General features: G+C 41.3%; 1 long non-coding RNA gene across 2 annotated transcripts in view; it reads right to left on the reverse strand.

Annotated features, from left to right (window-relative positions):
* The window catches only part of LOC111821986 (uncharacterized), a 91,432-nt gene that overhangs the window by 69,657 nt on the left and 2,512 nt on the right, over nucleotides 1-19,263 (reverse strand). Inside the window, exon 3 of one of the 2 annotated variants that reach the window (XR_002825285.1) lies at nucleotides 10,923-10,994. The exons of the other annotated variant lie outside the window; for it this stretch is intronic. This is a non-coding gene — a long non-coding RNA (uncharacterized LOC111821986). The remainder of the gene's footprint in view (nucleotides 1-10,922; nucleotides 10,995-19,263) is intronic. 2 annotated transcript variants of the gene reach the window in all.

Raw genomic sequence — 19,263 nt, forward strand, 5'->3', positions numbered from 1 at the left:
TATGCGCCTCTCTTATAAGAGTACTTATCTTTAAATAATTTGGTATTATTTTATTACTCTGACATGGAGAAAAGGGCTTCTAGTTATTTGTATATATTTATTTTGATTCACCTTCTTTATTGATGCCTATAGTTCTTTTATTATGCCTTTTAGTTTTGTTTTTTAATTTGCAATCCTAATACCTTAATATAACATTTTGATTTTGTTTTCAAATATGAATTCTTTTGATTTCTTTTTCTACCTTTTTGCATCGACCAGAACTTCATAAACAATACTGAGCACATATGAGAATGGCCATCTTTGTTTTCTTACTGATTTGAAAGAGAAAGTTTCAAATAGGAGGAAAGAGAAGAAACTTTGGGATAAGACTTGACTGTTGCTTCATGTTCATTGTGTCTCTTACTAGCTTGAAACACTGAACAAATTCCATAACCTCTGTGAGCCCCAGTTTCTTCACCAGTAAGATGAGGATATGAACACTTATCTCTCAGAGTCATAGGAATAAATGAGGTATCACGTGTAAAGGACTTGGCAGTCATGGCAGACGCGCAATACGTTTTAGTTCCATCTGGTATATTCTTTATCTATTAAGGAAATACATCATTCTATTCCTAAATCTTTAACATTTCTATTATAAATGGGTATAAACAGAATAGTTCTTAAATTTACCGACTTCGTGATGCAAACATAACTTGAAAACTATCTCACACACAAAAAACACATCTTTACTTGTATATCTCCTGGCATTTATGGTTTATCATGAGCCCCTAAAAATGTACTTGTTTCATAGTACCGTAGTGCCAATGGTGGTGAGATTTAAAGCAAATAAATATTTGCTGAATATTTTATTGAATGGGTGAGCTCAGTTAGTTCAGTTAGCTGCAGGTCCTCAGTTCGGAAACAAATCCCTATGATTTGTTTTCTAGGTAATTCAAAAAGCAGCAGTTCACAGGTGAATGTCTTTTCCTTTGTCAAACTCAGCAAAAGGTACACACACACAGTCAGATACCACCAACACAGAAAAATGAGTACATCAGTTCTTACGATTACATTTGATTTGCATTAGTTTTGCTCATTATAGGCACTTACGCTTTTACCCTAGAATTGTTTTATATCCCATCTTGTCTAAAATCTTTACTGTTTGAGTTGCCTTTCTCCTGATGAGCCTACATATAATATTGGTGAACATATAGAAACCAATCGTGAAGAGTAAGGAAATACCATAGAAGGGAAAGTAAAGAGTGAAAAGAGAAATAATATTGATTACCAAATTTAGAGAGAATCTGTGTATTTCCTTAGTGACAGCTAGGCCACTGAACAGTATTCTTTTAACCCCACTATGGGATGTAGGCGCTTTTGGCTTTATCCCCATTTTAAAGATGAGGAAACTGAGGTCAAAGAGGTTCAGTTACTTGCCTGAAAGTCATAAAGCTGGTTCATGCCAATGGAGGTAAAGACAGATCTACCTGACTTCAGGTTCATACCCATAACCCTCTGATCTGCAATCTCTTCAGGAGCAATTGCATTTGTGTATAGGCTGTGCTCATGTATGGAAACAAGCATAGTTACAGAAAACCGAGTCTATTAGCAGTGGCAAAATAAGCCCTGGACACAAAATAAGCCCTGCCTGTCTGAGAATACACTAGCTTTCCCTCAAGCACAGTATCACAGATTGATGGAATTGAAATATCCTCTATCTAGTAAATGGAAATTTCAAGACAATGACTATAGCCGGCAGGTAGTAGAAGAAAGAAGGTGTTGGGATAGAAGAGGAACAAGCAGGGAAATGTAAGTTATTAATACTATTCTGGTACTTAGGTTGGATAGTGGTTTCAGGATGTTCATTATGTCATTATACATTATAATTTTCATGAAAGAAGCCCTGGTGGCACAATGGTTAAGTACTTGGCTGCTACCCAAAGGTTGGCGGTTCAAACCTACCCAGTAGTTCCACAGAAGAAAGAGCTGGCAATCTCCTTCCATAAAGATTACAGCCTAGAAAACCCTATGGGGTAGTTTTACTCTGTCACATGGTGTGGCTATGAGTAGAAAATCCACGTGACAGCACCTAACAACAACAATTTTCATGTATGTTTTGTTTGTTTCATATATGTTTCATGTCTTCTTTAGGAGATATCAAATTTTATACAAAATATAATTTAAATGTTAAAAACAAAGAAAAAGACCCTCTGAGCTTATTTGAAAGTCATAGAACATGAGCAGCCAAGTAACAATTCCTAGTCCCTCTACCTGGAGTCCCTAGGAGGTGCAAATGGTTAATGCACTCAGCCGCTAATGGAAAGGTTGGAGGTTTGAGTCTACCCAGAGGCACCTTGGAAGAAAGTCCTGGTGATCTACTTCCAAAATATCAGAGCCATTGAAAATCTTATGGAGCACAGCTCTACTCTGACACACATGGGGTCACCATGAGTCAGAATCAGCTCAATAGGAACTGGTTTTGGTCCTTCTAATCTCACTCTACCAAAAGGATACATACATAAGCCAGGTCGAGCCCCTGGTTCTTTCCTCCCGATAATCTCATCCTCCTGGTCAGAGGCCTGGGAGTTACCAGACCAGGTTTTTGGAAATTATTTCTACTAAAACATAAGACAAACTCTCTTTTTTTAACAGCTAGTCTGAACTTTTCTCAAAGCTTTGAGAGGCAAAGAAGAGGGAAATAAAGAAAGCAGCCTGTTTCATCGCTACCAATTCACAAACGCTGCTCGAAAGGGCAAGGACCACACTTTTTCTACTTGCATTACCCCTTGCACTTAGTAGGTGGACAATTGATGTTTGTTAATTACTGTATGAATGGGTGAGTCAAGCCTCATAATTTCCATGGAGAATCTTAAATGTCACTCCCTTAGCAATTTGACCATGCTGCTCAACCTACTAAAAAGTTCATAATGATCTGCCCACAAACACAATCTTGTATGAATGTCCCCTATGTTCCCCAAATCCTTTGTGACCCGTGGACACAATTGCTGAACATGAGTCATGCTTTTACCACTTCTCCCACACAACTGGTATTTTTAATGCTGCAGCATTTCCTGAAGTAGAGCTTTCAGGAAATGGTTTTTGCAATAATGACCCCACTCTCCCCATGTTTTTCCCTCACCCCTACCACAGAATCCCAGAATAGCTGAGCAGGTGTCCAAATACCAAGAATTATCCAAGAAACTTCACAACCTGTCTTCTGTTTCCTACTAAAATCACAAGGATAACCTCTTATCCTTTGAATTCAAAAGGAATGTGTATATGAACCAGCACACCCATATTTCTGCTTTATTTATATCTAGACACAATTTATTCTCAAAACTGGCAAGAGTCACCACACACCAGAACTAAACCAGTAGAACATAGTGGTTAAGAGCATGGGCTCCAGGGTCTGACAACCCTGGATACTGAATCATGAGTCTGTCACTACTATGTGGCTTCAGAGCAGTCATTGAGCCTTTCAGAGACTCCATATTTTCATCTGTAAAATGAGAATAACAGAAGAACCTATTTCTTGGGTTGTGTGAAAATCAAATAATCCATCTAAGTATTGACCACAGGGCCTGGCACACAGCAAGTGCTCAATGCAGGCTAGTGGTTATTAGTTGTGTCATTCCCAAACCTCAGGCCGGGTCATAATTTCTCAGCGTTTACCACACAACAGTTATTGTGGCTGCTCAGGGTCCTGAGGTGCCCAGATACTTTCAGAAGCTCACCAGGCCCAACCCATCCTGGGGAGCCCTATCTGTTCATCAAGGAGGACCAGAAGGAGAGAAGGTAGGGATAGATAAGGCATGTTTGTGATTGTTGTTGTTGATGTTAGCTGCTTCAAGTTAGCCCCCAACTCATGGCAACCCCATGCACAATGGAACAAAATGCTGCCTGGTCCTGTGCCATACCCCTGATAAACTGGGGATCGGACCATGGTGATTCAGAGCGTTTTCTTTGGTTGATTTTCAGAAATAGATTGCCAATCCTTCGTTCCTAGTCTGTCTTAGTCTGGAAGCTCCACTAAAACCTGTTCCGCATCATAACAACAAGCAAACTTCCACGGACAGACAGGTGGTAGGTGTGCCTGAGGTGCATTGGCTGGGAATGGAGTCCCTGGGTAATGCAAATGGTCAACACACTCAGCTGTTAACCAAAAGGTTGGAGGTTCAAGTCCACCTAGAGGCATCTCGGAAGGAAGGCCTGGTGATATACTTCCAAAAAATCAGCCTTGGAAACCCTATGGAGCACAGCTACTCCGGCACACATCGGGTCACCATGAGTCAGAATCGACTTGACGGCAACAGGTGGGATAAGACCTGAGGGCTGTAAAACTAACTGGACACACCCAGGTTCAAAGCAAACAAAGACGCTGCTGTATGGTGGGGGAGAGGGGGATTGTGAGGAAAGGGTGTTTGTTACACAGTGAGGCTCCTTCAAACCATCATGGCAAAAGTCCAGTCTTCTTTTGTAAAGGAGAATGTTTGTCTATGGCTTTTCTGAAAAGAAAAACCAGACGGCAAAGTTGATGATGAATATGACAGTTCGACTAAGTGAAACGGGTTCCTGCTATTCTCATCAAGATCTGGCCATCTGACAAGCTTCCCAAGGGACCTGCCTAGGCCTCCCAAATGGCAAAGGATAGAGTGGCCACTCTCAGGAGGATGCCCTGGGGTGCAGCCAAACTACAATTACTCTAGAAATCAGATTGCAGTGGCTCAGACACAGTGGGGAGGTGGGATGCATGCCTTTCTGATCCACACCATTCAGCCCAGCAGAGGAGTTCAAACAAAGCTGCCTCGGAAGAAGTGCTTCGAAGCGCATAGATGAAGAATGAAATCCTGCTGGCAATGCTGGGAAACACAGCGGCAGTCAGCACACGCTGGCCCTGGCCGTCAGCAATGGGTTGGTTCAGGCTGAGCAAAACCTTTCTGTGAATGTGGCATGAAAGCAGACTCCTCTGAGGCTTCAGGCTCCATGAAGGTTAAGGATCAATAACAAAAAGACATTAACCCCACTCCTAAGTGATATTTCATGGCCATCAAATGGCCATGACAGTCCCATCAAAGCATAGCCCATATCTGTAGACTGGTGGGAGAGGTTCCCAGCAATTTAGACGCATTGGCAGTCCTGGGGGGTGGAGGCTGTAATGACTGTGGGGCCTCTCTCTTTATGAAGGGTAGAACTTTACATAACAAATGTTTCATGCATAATCTTACTTGGCATAATTCTTTCTGGATCCAATAATGAGGCTCACTTTCTGCCTTGGCCAAAAGTCCTAATTGTTGGGAAAATAAAGCCCCTATTATTTCTATAAATCATCAAGTAGGGTTGGTATGATGTAAAAGGAGCCCTCAGATTTATATAGGAGACCTCCTGCTCTGTGTGACCATGAGCATGTGACTTAACCCTTCTGGGCCTCAGTTTCGTCATCTAGAAACCCTTTTTAAAGGGGGCATCTTGTGAGTCCCTTTCAATGTTCCGACCCTACGCTAATTTCTTATTTTTTTCTTTTAAAATTTTTTAGTTGAGGCATAACATGCATTCAGTAAAGTGTACAAAGCAATGTCTTATTCTGACTTAGAACTTTATACCTTTCAGTGGTGGAAGATGATGGTGGGGCGATATTGATTCTCTCCTTGCACTAACATCAGAGGTCATTTTATAGATGGAAAAACAAGATAATCAAAGGCACAAAGGACGTGTCAGTCATATCACTCCACTTAGAATGCCAAAGTCCTGACTCATGATGTTTAGTCTGGTGGACTAGGCCTCAGAACATCCTACCCTGAGCTCAGGGAGTGGCTCGCCATTAGAGTCTTACTTGGACTGGGGACAGGAGTGCAAAGAAGTGGTCATCTGAGAGGAGAGTTTTAGGTCACAGAGAAGTGCCTAAAAAAGATGAGCACTAACATGGCTGGAAAGTTATAATTCCCTCTGACATTCATGGTCTGTCACAATTTAATGGCCATTAATGATTGGGTGCTTATGGTGCGCCATGCATTATACAGAGAGCCTAATATGGATTATCTCATTTCATTTACAATAACCCTAAGAGATCAGCCTTTTTATTATCCCATTTTATAGATGAGAAAACCAAAGTTCAAAGAGAGTAAGCTGCTTTTTCCCAAGTTACATTGATATAAAGTGGTAGAGCTGGGATTTAAACCCAAGCATTCTGGGTTGGCACAAATGGTTTGTGCTGGACTACTAACCTAAGGGTTGGCAGTTGAAACCCCCCAGCAATACCACAGAAGAAAGGTCTGGAAATCTGTTTCCATAAAGATTATAGCCAAGAAAGCCCTATTGAGTAGTTCTACTCTGTAACAGATGGGGCCGCCATGCATTGGAATCGACTCACTGGCAATGGGTTTTTTAATTATTATTATTATTCTGATATCACAGCCTACAAACTTTACCACAAAATTACTCAATTTCCCACAAGCCACTCCCATCTACTCTGCAACCAAGACACCACCATGCCCCAGGAAGACACACTGACTCAGCCCCATAGCACACTTCATGCCTTCAGAGATTCCACTTTCATTCTATCCTCTGTTGGCTCAGCCTTTCTTTGGCATGGTCTTCACCCTCCACTCTGCCATCCAAACCTACCCATCAAAGCTTAATTCAAATGCCAGCTTCTCCCAGCCATTCCATCCCATATAGATAATCCTGTTCCCTGAATTCATTTTAAAAATGCCATCTGTTCCATTCATCTGTGATCATCATTTTTTAAATGCGTATATCATTCGTTCATTCAATGATATCCACAAAGATTGTCCTGAATTTTCAGCTACCAGAGAACAGGAACCATGTCTTCTATTTCTTTTATATCTCCCATTATTTATCATGATACAAAATTTATAAATGAAATGATACAGTTCTGTACTGTGGGTATGAGAACTATATCACATGACTTTATAGCCACATCTTGTATTTCTTAACTAAAATGTTATCCTCATTTATTTCCCAAGCATTTGACCCACTCTTCCCTAGAATGAATTGCCCTTTAAAAGTCTTCCTCTTAAGATCGTAACATTTCATCTTGCACTTTTGCCATACTAAGACATTAACAACTGTGTATGTACGCGTGTGCAGGTGGGTGCATGAATGAGTGTACTGACGAAGCAAGGTACATGGAATAATAACAGCCCATTGCACCTTGCATTAAGCTATCACCCAGCATGGTGTTACTTGCATGCTAATCAGCAAACATCTGAGAAGTGAGCAACTTTCTCAGGCCAATGCTCAACTTCGTGTGTTGACAACCTGGAACAGAGGACTTTAATTGCAGTCATAAGGTAATGTCTACCCCCAATTCCCTTTGGACTGCTTATTTGTAGTCTGGAATTGCTAAACAGGTTCTGCAAGTTTTTCTCGTCCATTTGCTCTGCTTGAAGCAAGAAGGGAGAATCCCAGCTTCACTCAGCTGTAAATAGTTAACTCCTAAGGTCAAACTAGAGAGACTGCACAGTGGTGAGGGTGAGGGTGAGGCAGACAGCTCTCTGGATTTAACAAATGAGGGAAATGTATCACATGTATACTGTTCGGCAAGCCTGGGCAGAGGAAAAAGTGAATAGAAAACATTATTGGGGAGAATTGTGCTCAAACTTGATCGCTTACAAATATGAAGGTTGGGTGTTTTTTCGTTTTGGTTTTGTTTTTTCTATTGTGGTACGTATGTGTATAACAAAACGTACCATTTCAACATTTTTTATGTGTACAATTCAGTGACATTAATTACGTTCATCGTGTTGCACAATTTTTTAAAAATAAACTTCTGGCATTTGCTTTACCCCACTGCCAATATCCCAAAAGTTTTTCTATGGTGATGTAAACATTATTTGAGGTTTCAAAGAGCATAAGAACAGCCTAGATACCAGGATATTAAAAAAGGATGGCTAAGTTACTCAATGAGCTAGCCAGCCCCAACTTGTCTTGAAATTAACACGTGAAACTAAGCTTCAAATGCACAGGTTCAAAAGCACTCAATTCACATACATATGCTGGGCACTAGCTTTGCACCGGGCCTGAGGGGACATAGCACTGAAGCAATCCCAGACTGTATTCTCCAGGAGCTTACCGTCTGCGGAGAATGATACAGAGGTACAGAGCACATCATAACACAATGTTGTTGTTGTGTACCGTCAAATCAATTCCAACTCACAGTGACCATATAGGACAGGGTAGAACTGCCCCATAGGGTTTCCAAGGTTATAATCTTAATGGAAGCAGACTGCCACACCTTTCTCCCGAGGATCAGCTGTTTGGTTCAAACCGCCGACCTTTCTATTAGCAGCTGAGTGCTTAACCACTGCAACACCAGGACTCCTTATAACCCAATAAAACAAAAACAAAAACGAAACCCATTGCCATCAAGTCAATTCCAACTCACAGCAACCCTATAGAACTGAGTAGAACCGCCCCATAGGGTTTCCAAGGAGCAGCTGGTGGATTCAAACTGCCAACCTTTTGGTTAACTCTTAACCACTGTGCCACCAGGGCTCCTATAACGCAATAAACCAAAACCAACCAAACTCTTTGCCCTTGAGTCAATTCCAACTCATAGTGACCCTAAAGGACAGAGTAGAACTGCCCCATAGGGTTTCCAAGGAGAACCTGGTAGATTTGAACTGCTGACCTTTATGGTTAGCAGCCATAGCTCTTAACCACTATACCACCAGGGTTTCCTATAACAATAAAAACCAAAAACCAAACCCAAACCTGTTAGAACTGGGAAAAACACAGAAGGCAAGGATGAGAAAACCCTCTTTTCAGCTCTTTGATTTTATGAAAGCTGCTCATCGATTGTGGGTTTTGGGTTTTTTTGTTTTGTAGGTAATGATACCTGAACTTCAGGCCCATTTTTCCCTTTTCCCAGCCATGAGATCTAGGTGATGAGTACATCACCACTTGGGCCTTGGTTTTCAACTCTGTGAAATTAAAATGTTGGTGTAGATCAGGGGTTGGCAAATTACAACCCGAGGGCCAAATGGAGCTTGATGCCTGTTTTGTAAACAAAGTTTTATTGGAACTCATCCACACCCATTCATTTCCATCTTGTCTATGGCTGCTTTCGTGCTACAGTGGTAGAGTAGTTGTGACATACAGCCCACAAAGCCAAAAACATGTACTATCTGACCCTTTACAGGAAATGTTTGCTGATCCCTCGTGTAGACAATATCTAAGGTCTCTTCTAGAGGCTTGCAAGATTGTTTTTAGACATATGAAAGCACTTTGAAAGATGCAAATAACCCTCCAAATGGAAGAAATGATCAAAAGGTGAATGTTGGTTCCAGGAAGTTAGCAGTTCTGCATGTTCATCAGCTGCAAACATTTATTCCAATGGGTCTCAACTCTGCATTCATGTTAGAATCACCTAAGGGTTTGCTGGCACAGTGGTTAAGAGCTCGGCTGCTAACCTAAAGGTTGGCAGTTCAAATCCACCAGCCGCTCCTTGGAAACCCTATCCAGCAGTTCTACTCTGTTTTATAGGGTTGCTATGAGTTGCTATGAGTCAGAATCTACACGGCAGAAGGGGTTTGGTTTGGTTTTATTAAGGATTTTTTAAAATATCAGTGCCCAGGTCCACATGTCTAGAGTTTCTGATTTTATTGGTACGGGGTGGGGACTTGGTATCAGTATTTTTTAAAAGCTCTCCAAAGAATTCTAACGCACACTCAGGGTTAAGAATTCTATTTATTGAAGGCCTATGATTGACTTTGAAATTATAATAAGGCATAAGTCATAGCTCTTCGAGTAGTTTTAGATCAGATTTGATAAGCTGTACACATAAAACTATTAAAAATATATACATGTATCCGTGGAGCTCTGGTGGCACAGTGGTTAAGTGTTTGGCTGCTAACTAAAAGGTCGGCAGTTAAAATCCACCAGCCACTCCTTAGAAACCCTACAGGGCAGTTCTACTCTGCCTTATAGGGTCACTATGAGTCAGAATTGACTCGACAGCAACGAGTTTGTTTTTTTTTCTGTTGTTGTTTTTTATATATATCCACATTGCTATGTATCAAATAAGGAACCCTAGTGGTGCAATGGTTAAGTGCTCAGCTGCTAACCAAAAGGTTGGCGGTTTGAACCCACCCAGAGACTCTGCAGGAGAAAGGCCTGGCGACCTACTCTCATAAAGATTACAGCCTAGAAAACCCTATAGGGCAGTTCTACTCTGTCACATGGGGTCAGTATGAGTCAGAATCAACTCGACGGCACATAACAACAACAACACGTATCAAATAAGCAGTATAAATGAGTAGTCCCCAAACTTGGATCTGCAGACGGTAGCAGAGCTGGCTACAAGAATCATCTGGAGAAATTATTAAATATACAGGTTTGGGAACCCCCTCCCCAGAGATTCTGATTTGATATATCTGGGGAGAGGTCTGGGCATTTTTTTTTTTTTCTGTTTTTTTTTTTTTAATGTTACCATGGTGATTCCATTGAGTAGCCAGGTTTGGGAAAGACACTCTGGACAAACTGCTGTAGAGATTCAGCATTAGACAGAGAACTCCTAAAGTCAGGGCATCCATTTATCTTTGAATCCCCATGGTCTGGCCCAGCACCGGGAACTTAGTGAGTATTTGGTAAATGTTTAATAAATAGAGCTAATTTAGCGACTGACTGGTGACTGGTTTGGTGTACAGAGACACATACAGGAGAACATAGGATTTAAGCTTGATCTTGAAAGAGATAAGACTAAGACTCAGGTTCTACGTATTAAACATCCCTCAGCTGCAAACTTCCCCCACCTACCCCACACTCATAACTTGACTACCAGCCTGACCAAAAAAATCATTTTGGAGTCACCCAGGTACTAATCCTCGCTTAGTTAGACTGAAGTCCACATGATTGCTTAAAGCTTTTTTCTGGGCATAGATCATTTATGCCAACTGGGCAGGCTTATTGCCCCATGAACTTACCTTCTTTCATTGGCTTTGGCTGTTGACATTTGTGGTGATTAGTTAAGGTTGAGCTGAGGGTGCTTTGACAGTCTATGAGGAAGAGTACTGAACGTAAATAAACATTGCATCTCATTACAAAGTCCTGAATATGCAAAACATACTCGTCCAAATGCCATGATTAGATAAGCACCTGCAATGCCCATTCTCTTCAAAGGGAAATTTCAGCCAAAATTAGGCCCATTCGATAACTGTCCTTACACTTAAGCAAGTCATATGACCTCTATTTTCATATTAAGTTAATTTCTGAAGCAAACTACCTGATAGCTATTGTTTCAGATGCTTAATAATTACCTCAGGGTGGCCTGCCACATGCTGTGAAATACTCCTCACCCAAAATTTCTAGAGTTTCCGATGAGCCTTCAGCCACACCCTGAACAGGTCCTTTATAAAGACAGGTCATTTTAAACAGCTCTCAAGGACAGCTTCACCCTCCCCCACAAAAGAGAACAAGGTGTGATGCTGACCCGCCCACACACACACATAAAAATGCACACATTTTGTGTGAGGGCAAATAGAGATGCTTACTCAGGTGGCCAGAATATAAACCAAGGTTGACATTGGAGGATGAAGCTGATGGAAAAGGAATCTCTAAAGTAGAAATGACCAAAGGCCTCTATGCCTAAATCTTCTGAAAAATCACCATTGAAAACTCTATGGACCACAGTTCTACTCTGACACACATGGCGTAGCCATGAGTCGGAATCAACCCAAGACAAGTAGTTACATTGATCTACTATGCCAAAGTAGATCCTAAGGATATGAGTCATTCAATCAGATGGCCTCATCTGGTCAGAGTGCTACTTAGACATACATGTAGGAAATTATTGGCTACATGGAACGGGTTCGAGGCCTGGAAAGACCGCTCTGTTCAAACGTCTTTAACACTCAAGTGTTAGAGTCTAGAATCCCATCATGAGATTCCAATTCCTTTGTATGCCTGTACTGGAAAAGAGGACTATACCACAGAAAGGAGCATGTGCTGGAAGACTGAGTGAGCAGAGAGACTGTTGAATGAAAGGGGCCCCACTGGGGACCAAAAGCCTCTCCAGCAAGCCATGTTTCAGATGATAGAGAAAATTAAAATAAATGACCTCCTGGGTAAAATGAACCGAGCACTCCTTCTCTTCCCAACAATATCAGAATTTGTCGACATGGTTTGAGAGCTGAGTACCAATGACTACAGGGCCCATCATTTATCAAAAGCAGCAACTGCAGCAGAATGTAGCACAAGCCCCTAAGAGTCATTGTTGTTGTTAGTTGTTCTTAGTTGCTCATAGTGATGCCATGTGCACAAAGTAGAACTGCTCCATAGGGTTTGGGTTTTCAAGGCTGTGAACTTTCAGAGGCAGATCACCAGGAATGTCTTCCGAGGTGCCTCTGGGTGGGTTTGAGCCATCAACCTTTTGGCTAGTAGTCTAGTGCTTAACTGTTTATGCCACCCAAGCCACTAGGAGAAGGTCAAGTAAAACAGATATGGCAATTCCACTGGGAAGGATTAGAAAGGATTTTTTTTTCCTCACTTTTCCGAGACTAAGAATATTATGTGTATGAAAGGAAGGACTGAGAATCCTTGCTGAGGATTCATTCTACGCAGAACATGAAGAGGACTTAAATCAGCATGTTCGCTGTCAGACCCTTCCTCCTAGTCTCTCCTAGTCTGGAAGCTCTGCTGAAACCTGCCCACCATGGGTGACCCTGCTGGTATTTGAAATACTGGTGGTATAGCTTCCAGCATCCTAGCAACACGCAAGCCACCACAGTACAACCAACAAATGTGGCATATTTGTAAAGGAGCTTACAGATTAGAGGGGGACTCAGAAAATGAACAAAACAGACCTGTTTCTTTCTTTTTATAAGTTATAGGGGTGGAGTCGGGGGCGTGGAGAATGCTATAAGAACATAGGACAGAAACTAACCTACTGCTAGGGTTTCAAGAACCCTGGTGGTGCAATTGTTAGCACGCAGCTGCTAACCAAAAGGTTGGCAGTTTGAACCCACCCTGCAGCTTCATGGGAGAAGGACCTGGTGATCTGCTTCCCTAAAGATTACAGCCAAGAAAACCCTATGGGGAAGTTATGCTCTGTCACACGGGTTTGCTATGAGTTGAAGTCAACTCAAGGACACCTAACAACAACATGGTTTCAGGAAATCTTGTTCTGAGTTGGTGACTTTTGAAATGAGACATGAAGACTCAGAAGAAATCTGTCATGAAAAATGTAGGGAGAGGGGGTAAGGGAGAAGAAAGTTTCAAGAAGAAAGAGGGTATTTGTTCTCCAGAGACTTTGGTAAGGATGAGAACTGAGAAAACTTAACAGGCCTTTAGGCTGCCTCCAGCGACCTCTGAGGGAGTAGTGTCTATTGAGGGGAGTAGGTGTGAAGCTGACTGGAGGATATTAAGCGGAGAGTTTGTGGTAGGAAGTGGGCACAGTAGCTGCGGACGATTTGTTTTTAGCTGGAGTGGAAGATGAGCTTGGTTTTGCTGTTTCAGGCCATTGCTATATGCGACTTTCAGTTTCCATTTGAGCCCCAAGCCTGGGCTAGGTACATTCCAGATACGTAGAAATCACTACCATAGAGTGATTCATCTCCAACTGGCTCACTACTAAATTCCCTACAGTCCCTATTTGACACATTTTCCTCAGGCCTCCACCTCCCACCCACTCCTGTTTCTCCAAGATGACTTTGTTTCTTTCTTCACTGAGATTGAGGCTGTCAGATAAAGGCTTCTTCACCTCTCTGATCCACCTCACTGTTTCTCTATATCTTCACCCTCCTTTTTTTGCTTTTATATTAGGAGAGAACTATAATTCCTTCATTCCAAAAGTAACTCTGCCCAAGTGTAGATCCCTCTCCTCATCTCTCCTCCATAAGCTTACACCAAAAATTATGCTTTCTCTATTTAATTTCTCCCTCACTGTTGTTGTTTGGTGCCATCGAGTTAATATAGACTCATAGAGACCCCATGTGACAGAGTAGAACTGCCCCAAAAGCTTTATTTGGTTATAATCTTTACAGAAGCAGATCAACAGGTCTTTCTCCCATGGAGCTGCTGGATGGGTTTGAACTGCCAACCTTTCAGTTAGCAGCAGAGCACGTAACCATTGCACCACCAGGGCTCCTTTCTCCTTCACTACTGCCATCTATTCCTAAACTGACAATTTACTCAAATCTCCCCTTTTCTGAAGAGTTCTCATACAATCTTGCTTATCGTTAGAGCCAATCTCCAACTCTCTGGAATTTTACCTCAGAACTTCTTGGATAAAAGGTGGTCAGATTACCGATTTCACTTCCTAGAGACCCTTTCACCTCTCAACCCTTGTATCTGGCTCCCCAATCTGCCTATGTGCTTTTGCCTCTCCTGAATCTTTCCTCCCTTCCAGAATGCTGTTCTCTCACACCACTGCCTGGCAGCCTACTACGCAGTTGCCAGGTTCCAGATGCTTGACCCTCAAGTAAAGCCTAACCTTGCACCAATCCATGGAACCAACCCTCATCCAAGCAGAAGAGATTTAAGAGTAACTTACTCCAACCTCTGAGTTGCAGCATTAGCTAAGAAATGCTGCTGGCTGCTCGGGGTATAAGTAAGTGTCTGTTGTAAGAGCCATCTTGATCGTCCTGTGTGAGTCCCCTTTATTGAGCACTTACTATGTACCAGGCTCTTTACCAGGCATCTCATACACATGATCTCATTTAATCTTCACGGTGCCCCTATGCTGGTAAACATTGCACTATGTATCTATAGACCCACGTTGCAGAGGGTTTAAGAAACTTGTACAAGGTCACAGGATCAATAGGTAGTAGAACAGATTCATAGCAGACATTCTGACTCCAGAGCCTATGCTCAGTAAATAGTCACAACTTTTAATAGAAGAGGGAATGGGGGATGCGTGAGTGTGTGAATGTGTGCTTACATGCATGTGCAAGTGTGATAGGAGTGGGGGACCCTTCAACCTGATGCTAAAATTTCTGGTCCTGATTAGCTGCTGCCTGACAGCAGGAGCTATTATTATCACTCGCTCCTGTGCCCCTGTCACTGGGCCTGTGGGGACTTGCCCTTCCTTCCTGCTCTCGGGCCCTCTAATGTTGACAGCTGTGCTGGAAAATCACATGCTGACTGCTGCCACGCTCACCAAACACATGTTGTACGTGCTGGTCTGGACTTCCTGCCTGACCCCTGTTCTGCCTTTTACCTGCCCCTAAGCAGAGGGTTGGTCTACTTCCCGGTCTGGGCGTCTCTCAGTCTGTCTCACTCTCACTTGGCAGCTATCTGAGCCCTTCTCTTTGCCACATTGCTCCATAGAGTCCCTTCCTCATTCTCCCTGACAGAATTTATCCTTTGCATTTTTCACTACATTCCTTTAACTCTTCTTCGCTTATGCTGTCTTTCTGGCTCTTTCCTTAACCAGTGTTGGATTAAGTTAATGCCACACCTGTCTTCTTAACCTCTTATTTGTTTGTGTTAAATATTTGTTGTTTTGAATTGAATAATTAGAACACACTCTTTCAGAATAAGGATGATATGAAAAGACTCAAATTAGTAAGTTTGTTGGGGACAGCAAGTCCCTGGAAGGAGAACTCTATCAAGAGAATAAAAACAATGGTAATCAGAACAACAACGGCCAATGACCAACATTTCTAAAGTGCTTTGCAATTAGCAAATACCAGATTCATCAGATCCTAACGGTCCTGTAAGATGAGTTCTGTGACTTGCCAAAAGCCACACTGCGAGTGTAATGGGGAGCCAGGACCCAACTCCTTGGCTTCTCACTCCAAAGCCATCCTCTTTCAAAACTGTTCTTTAAAGAAAAAACATTCAGTCTCATTAGTCAGTTCACCATGGTCTTCTGGGTCATTTGAAAACCTCGAGCAAAAATTCCCTACATCAAGATTGTGTATTCTCCAAGAGAAAGCATCTTCAGCAGAAACCAAAAACAGTAAAAGGCAAGGACCAATGACTTCTGGCTTCTCGTTAGTGGTAATGAGTCTTAGTTCCTTTTCCCTTACTCCATGTGAAATGTTATAGTACCCTAGGGGAATTGTGGGCTTTCCAATGGAGAAGCAAAGAGATATGTGTTTAGGAAATGAAACTTTACTGGAGTGAAGTTCTCCTTCCTCCCCTATAGCAACGTTAAGTATGCATTCATCTTCTTGCACTTTATTTCACTGAGACCAAAAAGACCTCTAGTTTAGTTCTTTTTATCCTGCTTTGCTGCTGCTGCTATAACAAAATTTAAAATGAGGAGCATAAACTGTACAAATCTTGTCTCTGATAAGAAAATCGAGTACACATTTTTTTGAGGACGTCAGTTCATTCAGGATGCGGAGGCAACTTGGGAAAACATTTTCCCTTGATATACGAGGTATATCGGTGCCCTGGTGGCACATCAGTTAAAAGTTTGGCTATTAACCCAAAGGTCAACAGTTTGAATCTGCCAGCCACTCCTTGGAAACATTATGGGGCAGCTTTACTCTGCCCTATAGGGTTGCTATGAGTCGGAATCACTCACACTCAGCGGCAATAGTTTTGGTTTGTTATATGAGGAATATAGGCCAAATGGTCTTTCCTTTCCGGCCTAAATACTATGTTTGAGAAAATAGTGTGTAGTAAATAGCAAAGTATGGAAGTTAGGAATTATTCCGCCACTGAACAAACCACACTCCTAGACAACGGACTTCCTGCCCCTTCAAAGTGAAGAAGTGTTTCGTTCCCAACAAACAAGCTGCCTCCATTGCAAGTTCTGGATAACATTGGTCTTAGGTAAGAAGAAAACATCTTTAAAGGCCATAACTGTCACAGTTTTTAATGTATTATAGTTTGAGGACTCCTTTCAAGAAATATTTGTCTAATGTCTTCTATGTGTCAGGAACCATCCCAGGTTCAAGGTATACCTCCGCTTGCATTCTCCACACAATGGTTAATAATCAGAACACGTCATTCATTCCCCTGCTTTAAATCCTTCTTTGGCTTCTCTTGCACTTAGAACAAATGCCAACTCCTTTATTTTATTAATAGTGTTTATCACCATCTGTCATTATATTTTAATTTGTCTGCTTACTTATTTAGTATATGTCTTGTCCTAGCAAGCGGTAACATCTTTATGTTGAATTCGTCTTAATTATTGCTGTATTCCCAGAAGCCAGCATCCTGGATTCAATTCCATGAGTAAGCATTTAGGATATCACCTATAAGACTGTTCTGTTATATTTTTCTTCATATATTGGAGAAACTGTAGGATTTGTTGTTGTTGTTAAGTGCCGTCAAGTCCATTCCAACTCATAGCGACCCTATGTACAACAGAACAAAACACTGCCCGGTCCTGTGCCATCCTCATGATTGTTGTCATGCTTGAGCCCATTGTTGCCACCACTGTGTCAATCCATCTCATTGAGGGTCTTCCTCTTTTTCACTGATCCTCTACTCTACTAAGCATGATGCCCTTCTCCAGGGACTGGTCCCTCCTGATGATATGTCCAAAGTATGTGAGATGAAATCTCATCATCCTCGCTAATGAGCATTCTGGCAGTACTTCTTCCAAGACAGATTTGTTCATTCTTTTGGCAGTCCAAATAGGATTTGAGGATATCATTAATGGTAAACAGGACAACAAAGTTTGCTGGTTGCTAACAATTTTTCATTTCAGACATTATGGAGAAAAATCTTTGCTCAGAGTGTTTCTGTTCTCTCAGGCACAAACAATATTTGAGTCAAAACAAAAAGTCTAGTAAGTCTGCATTTTATCTCAAATGTCAAAGAAAGAAAGTGAAACAGATATCTATTTGTTCCAGATTTGTTGGAGAGATTCTAATAAACTCAGGGCCTCACACCCAGTCTGTGGATTCCTTTTAATGGTTTGATTTGGTTTTAAAAACCTTTTACTCTCCAGAGATGAGGAAGAGAGGAAGACTAATTTATACATTAAAGAAACATTTTTCCAACATCTGCTAAGTCCAGGCATTTAGCTAGAAGAGAGTGTGAAGGATGAGAAGACGAGTGATGAAGGGCAGAATCACGATAATGCTGCCATGTAAGACTTAGGTAGAGAAAGGAGACTGAGAAGGAAAAGCATCAGTAGAAGGGAACCAGAAGTATGTGTTGCCATGGATGTCAAGGAAGTTGAAAGTGTCAAGATGAATTTAAGAGAATGGCCAATGGTGGCAAATGGCACAAAAATCCGAGCAAGAAAAGAATGGGAAGTGTCCATTGGATTTGGCAGTTGAGCTTTGCCACAGCAATTCCAATTGAGTAATGAGGGTAGAAGCCTGATTGAGAGAAAGTGAGAATGGACTTTATTGGAAGGTGAGTAATTAAGACAATGAGTTAGGACTGTGGCCTTGGGAAGCTTAGTTTTGAAGACAGGAGAAAGATAAAATGGTACCTAAATAGGAGTTTCTGTGGAAAATAAAGTAGGTTTATTACTCAAAAGTAGGTTTTAAATTGTACGTTTGAAGGAGTATGTGCATTTTATCGTATCCTATTTATACCTTAATAAAGTGTTGTGTTTTGTTTTGCTTTTTAAAAAGTAGGTTTTAGAATTTCACAAAATATTAGTATTTGTCTCATTTGGTAATTAAACTTCAAATTAATTGTAACATATTTAGGTATTTCCTGGTATGTGAATGAGAAAAAGTCAAAATAATGAATAAACCAGAAATACGTAAACTCAGATCTCCCGGTTTACAAATAATAATTAGAAGAAGATCAACAGTAATAAAAGTGTTTTTATTCCTATGGTAGGAAGCAAGAAGGCATGATGACCTGAGATATGGGCCAACATAGATTAAGGACTGGAATTATAGGTATAGTTTATAGATTACTCAGATTTATGTAAGAGACTAGACATCAAGCTAGATTATGACCCAAATTAAGGCCAATAAAAGCCACATTAAGGCTCAGGTTGTTTGCTGAGCATAGGTAAACAGACATTAATGTCATCAAAACTTCATATGGGGTCATAATGGAAATAAATGTAGAGGAAGACATTGAGTAGAGAAGGGAGAATATCATCCAGATTAAACACATGTCTCATTTGCAGACGTTCAGTAATTGCCCTGCCAGCGTCCTAAAAATTGAAGTGAATAAAATGCCAAAGTTTTAAACAATTACTCAATAGTCAGTAAACTAAAAGATGGGACAGTTAGACAAAACTGAAGTGAAGTATTAACTCAGTGAATGCTGTTTATTCGGAATGTAACCATCTAGAATTTTCTCTACCAGTTTTTCACATGAAATAGAAAAAAAAAGAAAGCTAATAGACTAATACTAATGTGTACAGTGCTTTAAATTTTTTCAAAGCATACT

The sequence above is a fragment of the Trichechus manatus genome, unplaced genomic scaffold (assembly GCF_000243295.1).
Source record: "Trichechus manatus latirostris isolate Lorelei unplaced genomic scaffold, TriManLat1.0 scaffold00119, whole genome shotgun sequence".
Taxonomy (NCBI): domain Eukaryota; kingdom Metazoa; phylum Chordata; class Mammalia; order Sirenia; family Trichechidae; genus Trichechus; species Trichechus manatus.